The 14,224-nt window shown below is 41.5% G+C and overlaps 1 protein-coding gene across 2 annotated transcripts in view; it reads right to left on the reverse strand.

Moving 5' to 3' along the window:
- Window positions 1–14,224, reverse strand: part of RARB (retinoic acid receptor beta) — a 964,546-nt gene that overhangs the window by 572,834 nt on the left and 377,488 nt on the right. The window lies entirely within an intron of this gene.

The raw sequence follows: 14,224 nt of genomic DNA on the forward strand, positions 1-14,224 counted from the left end.
ATTTGCTGTCTTGTGCATTCTTGGGGAAAGGAATAGATGCCTTACACATGAAACAATGACCTAGATTTACTAAAATGATGAAAAGAGAGTTAAGAATCGCTAAACCTTAGTCTCTGTAGATGCTTCTTTAGCCAGTGATTCTCACAGACACACACTGCTACTCTTGTCAATGTCAACTTCCGTTCTCCACTATATTTTTATACAACATTGGAACAGTTTACAGATGCAAACTAAGGCGGGCTTTGCACGTTGCGACATCGCAAGCCGATGCTGCGATGTCGCACGCGATAGTCCCCGCCCCCGTCGCAGCAGCGATATCTTGTGATTCCTGGCGTAGCGAACATTATCACTACGCCTGCTTCACATGCACTCACCTGTCCTGCGACGTCACTCTGGCCGGCGTCCGGCATCCTTCCTAAGGGGGCGGGTCGTACAACGTCAGAGCGACGTCACACAGCAGGAGGCCAATGAAAGCGGAGGGGCGGAGATGAGCAGGATGTAAACATCCCGCCCACCTTCTTCCTTTCGTATACCCGCCGGCAGCAGGTAAGGTGATGTTCCTCGCTCCTGTGGCTTCATACACAGCGATGTGTGCTGCCGCAGAAACGAGGAACAACATCGTACCTGTTGCGGCAGCGTAATTTTGAAAAAGTCGGAGCCTACACCGATGATACGATAACGACGCTTTTGCGCTCGTTAATCGTATCATCTAGGATTTACACACTACGATGTCGAAAGTGACGCCGGATGTGCGTCACTTTCGATTTGACCCCACCGACCTCGCACGTGCGATGTTGCAACGTGCAAAGCTGCCATAAGACTCTGTTCACATTTGCAGAAGTTTTTTTAATTCCTTGTTGACTGCAAAAATTTCAGTGTGAATGAAGTCAATATAATTTTCATAACATGATAAACACAACTTAGCATAATGGTTGGAAGCACAAATACACAGCATGGATAAAACTGGCAAGAGGACAGGAATTACAATAAATTCTACTCAGCAAGGTACAATAAGTAGATAAATGTCTAGGTACCCTATAACTTAAGACATTTTTTTTTTATTATTTTTGTTCCTGTTACTCAGACGTCTACATTTTAAAATGGCTCCAGTGGGTGTTCCCTTTTAGTGTTACAGGTGTATGTACATCACATAGGGGACACTGGGGCTGCAGCATATGCATCACGTAGGAGACACTGAGACTGCTGTATATAAATCACATAGCTTAAACTGTTGTGTATACATGACATAGGAGACACCGACATTGCTGTATACATGACATAGGATACACTGAGACAGCTGTAAATATATATCACAGAGAAAACAGAGACTGCAGTATTTACATTGCATAGGATAAACTTAAACTGCTGTATATAAATCACATATAAGACACCATCATTTATATATGCATGACATAGGATACACATAGGAAACACAGAGACTTCTGCATATACATCACATGGAAGACACCAAGATTGCTAAAAACATGACACAGAAGGCAACGAGACTGCTGTATATACAGCACATAGGAAACACTAAGACTGCTGAATATATATCACATAGGAGACATTGAGAATGCTGTATATACATCACATAGGACACACTTAAACTGTTTTATGAACATCACATGGGAGACCCTGAAACTGCTGTATAAATCAGACAGGAAGCACCGAGACTGCTGTATATACACCACATAGGATACACTGAGGCTTCTATATAAACATCAAGTAGAAGACACAGAGACAGCTGTATATATACATTACCTAGGAAAAACTGAGACTGCTGTGTATACATTACATAGGAAACACTAGGTTACAGCATATATATATCACATAGGAGACAGTAGGACTGGAGCATATAGAAAAGGAGACACTGGGCTGTAGCATATACAATAGAAGAAACTGGAGCTGGAGAAAATACATCTAAAAGGGTAAACTTGGGATACCACTACCACTGCTGTCTTCCTCAGTGGAACAAGAGTGCATTGGACACTAACTTCACCCACATTGTTACGAACCAGCGCCGTCATAGCCGCAAGCAGCCTGCTGCGGCTCCTGTTGTGCCCAGGCGCCGGCGGTCGTTTTTGGCCGTGCCTTGGGTTGTCCAGCTGGCTGCTGCTTCTACCACGTCTAAGTGTGGAGAGGCGGCTAGTGTGCATGAATGCGCCGATTCCCCCCAGCCAGAGCTTAAGTCCGGTGTTTTACCTAGTGAGCATGCTCAGCCTGAGTGTGTCATTTCTGAGACAAAGTAATCAGTTCAGGCTACTGAGCATGCTCCCACAATTAATCTTAACAGCCTCTTTGCACAGGTATTTGGACTTCGTGCTGTGTCTAAGTTCTGGCATGTGCCTTCTGAGCATGCTCAGGCAGATAGTCTGATTTCTGAGTCTGTTGTGCAGGCTACTGAGCATGCTCAGGCACTTAGTGCATCAGAGGCTAGGTCCAGTAAGGACCTCACTGAGCAGGTCCGTGAGGTGGCAGAGGGTGTCAGGTGTCCTGAAGACATGGCCACTCCGGACTGGCTCGCAGAGGCCCGCCCTTATGATCTGGCACCTCACCATTGGTCGTCAGACAATGACTGGTGAAGTGTTTGGGGCGTGGCTGCCATGAGGTCATCAATTACGTGGCGGTTGCGGATAGGCCGCTGGTGACGTCGCTGATGACATGGCACTCTGCTATTGGATCTTGGTGGTTCCACCCTGGGTTTGGGGCTGACCCAGGTTATAAAAGGGGCTGGAGACAACACGGAGGGGCGCAGTCTTCACTTAGAGTTCATGGTGGCATAAGCTCTGTTGGAAGCGGTAGGTAGGGCTAGGCGAATGGTGCCTGTCACGCCAAGATTTGTGGCTCAGCACATCAGGGTCAGGCGCCGTGCTTCCTTGCTGCCGTTCCAGTTGTGCTATAGCAGTCCAGTGGCATTAACTGGGCTGCGGCTGCTGCGTTACTTGTCCGGCTGTGTCCTCTACGCACACAGACAGCATACCTGCTGCGTCACCTTTCCGAGAGTGCCCTCTACGTGCACAGACAGCGTATCCCAGAACCCCTGTGGAGTTAACAGGGTGTTCCTGGATTGGGTGTGTGAACCTTATTTCCCTCCTCGGCTTCCCAGTCAAATGCTACTGGTGTGACTACCTGGTCTGACGTGTCTTTTTTTTATTATTATTTATTTTAATTATAGCGCCATCAATTCCATGGCGCTTTACATGTGAAAGGGGTGTACATAATAGGGACAAGTACAATAATCATAAACAAAACAAGATACAGACAGGTACAGGAGGATAGAGGTCCCTGCCCACGAGGGCTCACAGTCTACAAGGGATAGCTGAGGATACGGTAGGTTAGGGTAGAGTTGATTGTGCGGCGCTGTATCAGAATGAGGGTTACGGCAGGTTGTAGGCTTGTCGGAAGAGGTGGGTCTTTAGGTTCCTTTTGAAGCTTGTCAAGGTAGGCGAGAGTCTGATGTGTTGAGGCAGAGCATTCCAGAGTATGGGGAGGGCACGGGAGAAATCTTGGATGCGATGGTGGGAAGAGGAGATGAGAGGGGAGTAGAGAAGGAGGTCTTGTGAGGATTGAAGGTTACGTGCAGGTAAGTACCGGGAGACTAGGTCAGAGATGTAGGGAGGAGACAGGTTGTGGATGGCTTTGTATGTCATGGTTAGTATTTTGAACTGGAGTCATTGGGCAATGGGAAGCCAGTGAAGGGATTGGCAGAGAGGAGAGGTCGGGGAGTAGCGGGGGGACAGGTGGATGAGCCGGGCAGCATAGTTTAGAATAGATTGTAGGGGTGTGAGACTGTTAGAAGGGAGGCCACAGAGCAGGAGGTTGCAATAATCCACACATGTGGCCAGTCGAGTGTTGACCAGAAACGCTAACCGGAGGACCGCTCGTCCTGTCGTGTCTTACACATGTGGCCGACAGGGCGCTGTCGCGGCGGTCTTCACGGTCAACGCTACCTGGTCATCATCCAGCCTGACGTGTTCCTTGCAAACGTGGTCGGAGTAGCGCTCATTCCACTGAAACGCTAACTGGGTTGTCGTCCGGTCTGACGTGTCCCTACACACGTGACCGGTTCCCAAGTCTCCTGGGTTATCTCTGAGTCCCCAGCTCTATAGTCTCCGCCTAACCCACAGGGTGCCAGCAGCTCCATTGCCATCTGGAGCATGGTGGGCCCCGACTGGCGATTGGGATATATACCCCCTGGACCTAATCTGCCGGTCCCCCCATGACACACATAATATTTTTATTTGTGAAAATATCGGACATCTTAAGAAAATTTAGAAACATTAGTAGTTTTCAAGATTTGAATTGTTATGCCCTTAAACTAGATAGTTATGTCACACAGAATAATCAGTAACATTTACAATCTACTTTACATCACCACAGTTTTTGAAAGATCTTTTTTTTTTTTAAGAATACAGAAGGGTTAGGTTTACCAGCATTTTTCCAACAAAATTTACAAAACCATTTTTTTAAACCAAATTTTTATTTGCTTTCTTGCATTAATGAAATGGGGTACAGAAAGAAGAAAAGATGGGCCAACAAATCAAGATAGCAAATAACAAAGCATTTATAATGTACAGTGCCTTGCGAAAGTATTCAGCCCCCTTGAATTTTCAATCTTTTCCCACATTTCAGACTTCAAACATAAAGATACAATTTTTAATGTTATGGTGAAGAATCAACAAGTGGGACACAATTGTGACGTTGAAAAAGAATAAACTGAAAATTGGGGCGTGCAATATTATTTAGCCCCTTTACTTTCAGTGCAGCAAACTCATTCCAGAAGTTCATTCAGGATCTCTGCATGATCCATTGTTGCCCTAAATGACTGATGATGATAAATATAAGCCACCTGTGTGTAATGAAGTCTCCGTATAAATGTACCTGCTCTGTGATAGTCTCAGTGTTCTGTTTAAAGCGCAGATAGCATTATGAAGACCAAGGTACACAACAGGCAGGTCCATGATAATGTTGTGTAGAAGTTTAAAGCCGGATTTGGTTACAAAAAGATTTCCACAACTGTAAACATCCCAAGAAGTACTGTACAAGCGATCATACTGAAATGGAAGGAGTATCATAACACTGCAAATCTACCAAGACCCAGTCGTCCCTCAAAAATGTCATCTCAAACAAGGAGAAGACTGATAAGAGATGCAGCCAAGAGGCCCATGATCACTCTGGATGAACTGCAGAGACCTATAGCTGAGGTGGGAGAGTCTGTCCTTAGGACAACAATCAGTCGTACACTGCACAAATCTGGCCTTTATGGAAGAGTGGCAAGAAGAAAGCCATTTCTCAAAGATATCCATAAAAGTGTCATTTAAAGTTTGCCACAATGCACCTTGGAGACACACCGAACATGTGGAAGAAGGTGCTCTGGTTAGATTAAACCAAAATCGAACTTTTTGGGCACAATACCAAATGATATGTTTGGCGTAAAAGCAACACAGCTCATCACCCTGAACACACCATCCCCACTGTCAAACATGGTGGTGGCAGTATCATGGCTTGGGCCTGCTTTTCTTCAGCAGGGACAGGGAAGATGGTTAAAATTGATGGGAAGATGGATGGAGCCAAATACAGGACCATTCTTGAAGAAAACCTGTTGGAGTCTGTAAAGACCTGAGATTGGGACAGAGATTTGTCTTTCAACAAGACAATGATCCAAAACATAAAGCAAAATCTACATTGAAATGGTTCACAAATAAATGTATCCAGGTATTAGAATGGCCAAGTCAAAGTCCAGACCTGAATACAATCGAGAATCTGTGGAAAGAGTTGAAAACTGCTGTTCACAAACGCTCTCCATCCAACCTCACTCAGCTCGAGCTGTTTGCAAAGGAAGAATGGGCAAGTATTTCAGTCTCTCAATGTGCAAAACTGATAGAGACATACCCCAAGCGACTTGCAGCTGTAATCACAGCAAAAGGTGGCGCTATAAAGTATTAACTTAAAGGGGGCGCATAATATTGCACGCCCCACTTTTCAGTTTATTATTTTTTTATAAAAGTTAAAAATAAGCAATAAATTTTGTTCAGCTTCACAATTGTGTCCCACTTGTTGTTGATTCTTCACCATAAAATTTAATTTTTTTATCTTTATGTTTGAAGCCTGTAATGTGGGAACAGGTTGAAAACTTCAAAGGGGTCGAATACTTTCGCAAGGCACTATACTATCCAGATATCCATCCCTTTCTTTAAATTTGTCTCTTCACCCTCTTCATCATTAAAAACTTCAATTAACCACTCCCAAATGCACAAAACTATTTTGTTTAAAGACCACATCACATTTGAAGTGATTTTAAGAGGATATGACAGAAAATACCCAAAAGTGACACCATTCTAAAAACTGCACCCCTCACACTGCTCAAAATCACATCCAAGAAGTTTATTATTCCCTTACGTGCTTTAAAGGAACTAAAGCAAAGTGCAAGGGAAAAATAAAAAATTTACTTTTTCTCACAAAAATGTTACTTTAGCTTCAAATTTGCATTTTCACAATAGAAAATGCACCATACAATGTGTTGCGCAATTTCTCGAGTACACCATTACTGCATGTGTGGTGGAAATCTACTATTTGGGCAAATGGCAGGGCTTGTAAGATAAGCAGCGCCAATTGAAATTTAGAGTGCAAAATTGTTTATAATAGTTATCGGATGAAATATTGTGATTGGAGAGCCCCTGATGTGCCTAAAAAGTGGAAACCCCACACAAGTGACCACGTTTTAGAAACTAAATTCAAGGAATTTATCTAGATGTTTGGTGAGCACCTTGAACCCCCATGTGGTTCACAGATTTTTATAAAGTTGAGCTGTGAAAATGAAAAAGTAGCTCAGAAGGGAAGGAGTGCCATACTGACATGCAGATTTTTCTGGAATGGTTTGTGGGTGCCATGTCACCTTGACAGAGCCCCTGAGGTGCCAAAACAGCATAATTCCCTCACAAGTGATAGCATTTTATAATATGCACCCTCAAAGAAATCATATAGGGGTGCAGTGAGAATATTGACACCCCAGGTGTGTCACAAAACTTTATAATATTGGGCGGTAAAGAAAAAATAATTACATTTCTACTTCTAAAATGTTGCTTTAACCCCAGATTTCCAATTTTCACAAGAGGAATAGGTACAAAAAGCCTCATAATATGTGACACAATTTCTCCTGAACGTGGCAATACCTCATATGTGACTGCACAGTACTGTTTGGCAACACAGTAGGGTTAGGGAGGGATGAGCGCCATTTAACTTTTGGAGCACAGATACTGCTAGAATAGCTTGCGGAGGTCATTTACAGAGCCCTTAAGTGCCAAAACAGCAGGACCTCCCCCCTTCCCTACCAAATTTTGGAAATTACGCCCCTCTGTGAGTTCATCTATGGGTGTAGTGATGATTTAGCCTCTGGAAAACACCCATTAAGTCAAATGTAATGAATGTTATAGAATTATAAATTGCAAACAAGCCCTTCTAATGTCCAGTATGTTGTAGTGACCGTACATTGTGGCCAGCTTGTGCTTCTGGAGACACACACCCCATAAATTAAGCAGGCTCTCCTCATTACAATAATCTCACACATGTGGTTAATAACTGTGATTTAAATATACTGTGGTACTCAGAAGGGAGGGGGCATTCAGATTTCAGAGCACAGATTTGGCTGGCTTTCTTTTTTGAAGGGGGGAGCCATAGAATTCTCCAGCACATTTGTGCTACCAGTAATATTGAAGACCCCTATATTTTTGTTAACAAATCACAGACCTGAGTGGCAATCTGATTTTTTGTGGGTTGAGTGCTATTTGGTGGCAATTTGGGCACAGAACATTTTGGATCACCTTTATCCGGTGCTCTATGCCGAGCACTTAGATTGGAGTTTCCATCTACATCTCCAAAATATGTGATTCTGGTGAAACCTCTGACAGATCCATTCACTATAATGAAGCAGCAGAGTTACTTCGATTGGTCTCTGTTCAGCGGTGCCTGTCTATTCAAAGGTGCACAAAACAGTTGTTAACCACACTTTTGTGCATGCCTAAAAAGACGCTAAAAAAAATATGATGGTCACTGCCGGAATATACGAGAGTTCAAATTAACTCCCTCTACTTCATTACAGTGAATTGTCTGTTTGGAATTTTGTCTGAATCACGTTTTTACAGAGATTTACACATAATCCCCAGTGTAAGAGCTCAGTGTAGAGCACAGCATAGATGTGAGATGTGCCTTACGGCGATCTTTGGAATGCAGTATTAACAAATCAAAGTAGTTGAACAATTGTTTTTATTACTATTTTTTACATCGTTCATCTTGCGGTATAAGTGATAATTCAGCTTTATTCCTTAGGTCAATACGATTATAGCGATACCATATTTATATAGTGTTTTTAGGTTTGGCGACTATCACACTAAACAAAACGCTTTTTTACAAAATAAAGGTTTTTTTGCATCCCTATATTTTAAAGGCTATAGTTTTTTTTTTATTTCTATGCCGACAGAGTCATATGGGGGCTAATTTTTGTGGCATTATTTGAAGCTTTTATTGGTCCCATTTTGGGCCACATAATATTTTTTGATCGAGTTCTATTCCACTTGTTGTGAGGCAGAATCAAGAAGAAACATCAATTGAAGAATTGTTTTGTTTTTACTTTACACCTTTCAGCATGTTGTAAAAGTGATAAGACAGATTTATTCAGTACGAATTACAGTGATACCACAGTTATATTGTTTTCTTAATGTTTTGTTGCTTTAAAAAACAATTTGATAGGTAAAAACGTTTTGCACTGCTGTATTTTGAGAGCTATAACTTTTTTTTTTTTTTGTGCTGATGGAGCTGTATGGCACCTTGTTTTAACAAGGACAAGATGACATTTTGAGTGATACCATTTTTATTTACATGTGATTTTTGATCGTGTTTTTATTTTGTCAGCTATATTATGAAAAGACAGTTTTTGTTAGGTTTTCTTTTATTTGTTTTTTTTACAGTGTGGACTGAAGGGGTTAACTAGTGTAACAGTTTTATAGATCGGTTTGTTTTGGATACCAAATGTCTGCAATATTTTACATAAATATACTTATTTATTGGTATAATTTCTTTTGTTCTTTATGTTGAGGGGTTTTTTTTTTAAATTCCGTTTTACTTTTTCTTTTATCCCTTTACTTAGTCTTTATATGGTACACTAACTTTTATTGCTTTACATTATATCTGTCAGGACTGCACTAACACAAGCATCTGAGATCATGCTCCTGTCATAATCTCAAAGGTATTCCATAGCTGGGTGACCAGGAGGTCATCATGACGACCTCAGAACCTCATGACAACGATTGGGCCCTCGCGATGACATTGTGAGGGCATCGATCAGACGGGAGATCCCGGATCCCAGATCCCTAAATGCTGAGATCAATATCAATTGTGCCCTTTAGGTGGTTAAAAAGCCAGGGACGGTGAGGGGATCTTCCTTTGCTGTGAAATTCAGTGCTCGGTTGTTATGTAAGCCAAGCTGCTGGCAGCGATCACACGGACACAGCTCCTGTGCTCGCACGATCTCCAGGATGTACCGATATGTCCAAGGTTAGCAAGTCCCTGCCAAATAGGACGCACCGGTACATCTAGGATTGTGAGGCAGTTAAACACTGTAAAAAGTTTTAAAAATATAAAAAAAATTAAAGAATGCATAAGTTCAAATCACTCCTCTTTTGCTCCATTAAAAAAAAAATACACATATTTGGTATCGCTCATTCAGAAATGTCCAATCTATCAAAATATAAAATAAATTAAACTGATCAATAAACTTCATAACGAGAAAAAAAAAATCACCAGAAATAATTTTTTGGGGGTCACAGCAACACTGGCATAAAAGGCGAACACTGTATCTACCCCAAAATAGTGTCAGTAAAAATGTCAGGTCAGTGCACAAAAAATAAGTTCTCATACAGCCCAAGATCCCAAAAAATTAAAACGTTACGGGTCTTGGAATATGGCGACAAAAGGAATTTTTTTTCTCTGACAAATTCAGAATTTTTGTTTCACTAAAAAATGATACGTTTGGTATCTACATACTCGTACTGACCTGGGGAATCATATTGCAGGTTCAGTTTTACCATATAGTGAACATGGTAAATAAAAAGCTCAAAAAAGCATTGAGAAATTGCAGTTTTTTGCAATTTCACTACACTTGGAATATTTTTTTTCCTTTTTCCAGTAAACTATGTGGCAGAATAAATTGTGTAATTTAAAAACAAAGTTCATCCAGCAAAAAACAATCCCTCATATGACTATATTGATAGAGATTTGGGCGAATCGGCAGACATGACGTCCCAAGATGATCCAGGCTCTGCTTCATCTGAGGTCACAGTGCATAGTCACTACTCACTGTGGCCTCCAAGACACACTGATGGAGCCACAGCTGAGAGCGGTCATACCAGTGAGTTCACCTGACGTCAAAGCTAGGTTTCCCACAGTACCCCAGTTGTGACAACAGGTGAACTGACCTGAGGTGAACTTACCTCAGGTGAAGTCATTGAACTCAATGGCGGATTACCGGATTAGGCAATGCGTGCACATGAATGTATTTGTCTGCAGTCATTTCTGCATCAAATCTGCATCTTCTGCGGGGTTTTTTTTGCCAGGAGATGAAGATTTGAAGCAGAAATGTCTGCACCCGAATGCTCAATCTACACACATTGCCTAGCTTGGTAATCTGGCATTGAGTTCAATAGCTTCACCTGAGGTAAGATCACTAAGTTCACCTCAGGTCAGTTCACCTGACGTACCGTGAGAACTGTCAGCTGTGACGTCAGGTGAACTCACTGACGTCCCTGCTCACATCTCCATCAGTGTGTCTCAGAGGCCACAGTGAACAGTCAAGTTTTCTAATGTAACCACTAACTGCGACCTCACATGTTGCAGAGCTGTGATCGTCGTGGGACATTAGACCTGCAAGGTCTCATAGACTCCTCCCCATTACTAATCTCGGGCTTCATGACAGATGTGATTTTTTGACAAATCACAGCTGTCATTAACCCCTTATATTACCCCGATCACCATCGCAACAGTTCAATCGGGATGAGCAAGGTAAGGCTCCATTTTTTTCAATTATTTATTTATTTTTACACTCCACAACAAATCACAAAGGCCGGCAGTCTGACAGCAACCAATCACCGACGCTATCACGGAGTGTGGGCGGGGGAAGTAGTGAATATACAAGAAAGCGGACCCAAAAGCAGTGTGACAGCTGTGTGGGAGACTCGGTAAGTATAATTGTCCTGCTCTAATGTCTGGTTTGCTTCCTTTTAACTGTTTTTTCAATTTTTATCTAGGTGGCCAAACTCAAACAGTAACACAGACTTCCCTCAAAAGTCTGTGTTTGGGGTCCGTGCATGAACACTAGCTATCCAGTACAGACTCTGAACTTTACAGTTCTGATTCACTCATCACTATATATTGATGAAAAAATAAAAACGTTATGGATCTTGGAAGAAGGGGAGGAAAAAACAAAAAAAAACCCCCGTAAAATCGCCAGGAGTGAAGGGGTTAAATATATTTTTCATATAGCTACCACACACAGAAGAGCTTGTCAATATACAGTAAGTATTCGTAATAGTACAAGTGATAGCACATTGATAATAAAAGATAAAATGTGTTTGGCATTTGAGAAATTTGATCTGATTTTGATGTTGCTATCCGGCATAGTCTGGCTATGAGATTAGAGGTAAGGTAAAAAAACAACAAGGCTTTCCAATCTCAACCAATGTTTTTAGAAGCAAACATTGTAGAATGACACAGATGCACAAGACATCAATTTTTGAGAAGCCCAGGGATAAAATTAAATTGTCTCAAAATCATGGCAAGTCTGAAGAGAAGAGTAAAAATCAATGTTAGCTAATCTGAAACATAGCCCTCCAAACTGAAGGAATATAATAAACCTACAAAAACACTGACTTCCTCAAGGTAAACACGCACAGCTGTTAAAATACAAGGTTGTATTATATATCTGGATATATATATATATATATATATATATATCTGGTGAAATAAGTTTGGAATACGTCACAAATTTTCTAGGTACATATATATTTCTAACAGTGCTATTGACATGAGTTTCTCACCAGATATCAGTAGTAACTTATCCAATCTACAAAGGCAAACAATTAAAACCATACATGTGCATATGTTATGTGTAAGGTTATGTGCGCACGCTTAGTTTTTGGTGCAGATATTTTCTGCATCAAAAAAAGCACCTTGTGGCAGAAAAATGCACCAAAAAATGCCATGACAACTGGTATCTAGGGTCTTTTTGCCTAGCAAGCATATAAGCCAAAATGGTGCTGACACAGCACATCGGGAATGGTTGGTACTGAACTAAGAGGCGGGCAGGGACAAGCAGGCTTTACATTAGTGAAGAGCCACATATATAATAATGAGAACTTACTTCAATAACACAGGTATGCAAAATTTGGGTTTAAGAAATTTGTTTCAAGTCCAAGAACTGATTCTTCTGTTTACTTATGCACTGATTTAAAGAGAATCTGTCAGCAGGTTTTTGCTATCTCATCTGAAAGTGGCATAATGTAGGCAAAGAGATTCTGAATCTAATGATATATCACATAGATTACTGGCTGCAACCATTCTGACACAGTGAAAGATATTATTTTTAACATGTAGCAGAGCTCTCGAAACTGCACCCACCACACTAGGCTTTCAGTGTACATTTCCATAGACAGAAGCTAATCACAGAAGTGGGCAAAGTCGGACTATAGCTCATGCACTTCTCAGTTGTTCCATCTCCTTGATATCCTGTTGAAATCTTTCTCCCTGCTCTTTGCTAACAGCTCCAAGGTTATCAGATAATTAGTTCAACTGGAAATTTAATAAATATAACTTCAAATTCATCAGACAGACTTAAATTTTGGTTCTTTGTTGTTACCTAGAAATTTCTTCATGACTTCTTTCATAGAGTTGCAGACCTTTTTCATTTTTGATTCACACACGTCATTCTTCATGAGTTTTAAAATATCTGGACCCACAAAATTTTTTTCCTTCAGTGTTGTCTCAGACAGGCCCTGAAACTTCATACACAGGTACTTAGGCCCTAAAACTTCATACACAGGTACTTAAAAGTCTCTCCTTTCAGTAGGACTTTCACAAACTATTCCACTAGTCCAAGCTTAATGTGGAGTGGTGGCAGAAGAACTTTAGTGGGATTAAATAAGCTTTCTGCAACTATGTTCCTGAGTCTATGTTGCAAAGATGTTCTCGTTGGCCAACTTTTTTGGTTCCAGTGATGAGTCCTATCCCGACTGTTCCATTCACACAAAAAGCATGGGTACTTCATGTATCTCCAATCTGCCCAAGTAGCAAAGTAAGAACTTTCAGATCACCCCATATTGACCATTCTTGATCCTCGTAGTTAAGTTTCTTGAGATTTGTCAAGATGTGACTTCAGGATATCGAGGGTCAGGGGGCTCCTATACTGTCCCTCACGCTAGGGGACCATAGGCTGACTCTCAGCTCCGGATTACCCTTGAAGGTACAGATGCTGGAGTCCCGTGCCTTACTGTTCACCTGACCAGATCTAATGCGTTAACCTCTTAGGGAAGGAAAGGGCAGGCATGTGATGGTAATAAAAATTAAGAAAGGGAAAAGCAAAACTCAGAGCCACTGCAAACACACAGCAATAAACAGTAAGAGACTAAGGCGAAAAGATAGAGCAGGAAGACAGCAACAAAAAGATGATAAGGGTTAACACCACAACTACTCAATGCAAAAATGCACAATAACCACCAGTAAGTCTGGATTACAAGACCTAACTAGACCAGTATAGGTAAGCTATAGCTGTCATTAATGGAATAGTCCAGCCAGCATACTGTATATAGGAGGGGAGTGAATGTGACAGGCTCTCCTATAGCAAATGATCAAAGAGACTAAAAAGCAGCCCAGCAGAGGTTAACTCTTGCTAGCCTGACCAAGTCTGTAGGTCAATGCCCGTGCCTCTCTGCACTGATCACAGACAGAGAAATTAGCAGGGAGATTACCAGAATCTGTAGTTTCCACACATCCTGACACTGCCATGACAGTTGACGATACTTGCAAAACTCTCCTTGTGACAAGAATAAAGTCTAAATTTTTGTAGCTTTCTTTCAAGTGCACAGAATGCCCTACAGGCACTATAGCTTACTTGTCATTGTGCAGTTGCACAGCTTTCAGACATTTTTTTGATGAATCAATAAGAGTCTCCACTTGTTCA

Source organism: Anomaloglossus baeobatrachus, chromosome 6, assembly GCF_048569485.1.
Source record: "Anomaloglossus baeobatrachus isolate aAnoBae1 chromosome 6, aAnoBae1.hap1, whole genome shotgun sequence".
NCBI classification, from domain to species: Eukaryota; Metazoa; Chordata; class Amphibia; order Anura; family Aromobatidae; genus Anomaloglossus; species Anomaloglossus baeobatrachus.